At 48.5% G+C, this 1,413-nt stretch overlaps 1 protein-coding gene across 3 annotated transcripts in view; it reads right to left on the bottom strand.

The window, feature by feature from the left end:
- PROCA1 (protein interacting with cyclin A1) overlaps positions 1-1,413 on the bottom strand; it is a 14,239-nt gene that overhangs the window by 7,790 nt on the left and 5,036 nt on the right. The window lies entirely within an intron of this gene.

The raw sequence follows: 1,413 nt of genomic DNA, 5'->3' as shown, positions 1-1,413 counted from the left end.
AAAAAAAAAAAAAAAATAGGGTCATGCCTGTGGCTCAAGGAGTAGGGCACCAACCCTCTATGCCGAGGGTGGCGGGTTCAAACCCAGCCCTGGCCAAAAAACTAAAAATAAATAAATAAAAATAACACTATCATTCCTATTTCTCCTTCTATCACTTCATATCCCCCACCTTTCTGTTTCTTTTTGTTGTTGTTGTTGTTGTTATTGTTGTTGAAACAGAATCCCACCCTAGGCTCCTGAGCAGAGTGCAGTGGCTTGGTAGCTCACTGCAACCTCAGACTCCAGCTTGTGGGCATCCCACTGCCTCAGCTTTGGAAGTCGCTGGAACTACAGGCGCTCACCATGGCGCCTGGCTGGGTTTTTCCTTTTTTTTCATGAGTCGGGGTCTCACTCTTACTCAGGCAAATCTCCAACTCCTGAGCTCAAGCAACTCTCCCTCCTCAGCCTCCCACAGTGCTAGGATTACAAGCGTGAGCCACCACGCCCGGCCTTTCTGTTTCTTTTTATCCATTTTTTGGGGATAGAGTCTTACTCTGTCACTCTGGGTTGCATGGTGTTATTACTCACAGCAATATCAAACTCTTGGGCTTGAACAATCCTCTTGCCTTAGCCTCCCAAGGGCACCTCCCTGTGCCACCATACCCGACTAGTTTTTCTATTTTTATTAGAGATAGGGTCTCACTCTTGCTCAGGCTGGTCTCAAACTCCTGAGCTCAAACAATCCACATACCTAGGCCTCCCAAAATGCTACAATTACAAGCATGAGCCACCAAGCATGGCCCCCCTTTCTTTTTCTTTTTTTTTTTTTTTTTAGAGATAGAGTGTCACTTTTGTTGCCCTTGGTAGAGTGCCATGGTGTCCCAGCTCACAGCAACCTCCAGCTCCAGGGCTTAGGTGATTCTCTTGCCTCAGCTGCTCCAGTAGCTGGGACTACAGGCGTCTGCCACAACACGCAGCTATTTTTTGCTGCAATTTGGCCAGGGCCATGTTCGAACCCACCACCCTTGGTATATAGGGCTGGCACCCTACTCACTGAGCCCACAGGCACCGCCCCCCCTTCCCTTTTCTTTTTTCTTTTTTGGCCTGGGCTGGGTTCAAACCCACCACCCTCAGCATATGGGGCTGGTGCCCTACTCCTTGAGCCACAGGCGCCACCCCCCTTTTCAATACAACTTTATTCACTTACTCATCTAGCAGATGTATATTGGGTCACTTCACTAAGCACTAGACTTTAGTGAGCTCAGTGTTGCCACCTCTATTCTCCAGCCACCTGTAACATGATAGCCATCCACCACTCTACCAGCACAGCCTAGGCAAAGGCCACCAGCAATCTCCCAATAGCCAAACCTACTGCTTTTTCTCACCCACTTCACCCTCCCATGAGCCACCATGCATGGCCTTTTTTTTTTTTTT

The sequence above is a fragment of the Otolemur garnettii genome, unplaced genomic scaffold (genome assembly GCF_000181295.1).
Source record: "Otolemur garnettii isolate 467f Iridium unplaced genomic scaffold, OtoGar3 scaffold00112, whole genome shotgun sequence".
Classification (NCBI taxonomy): Eukaryota; Metazoa; Chordata; class Mammalia; order Primates; family Galagidae; genus Otolemur; species Otolemur garnettii.
This window is presented reverse-complemented; position numbering and strand designations above follow the sequence as displayed.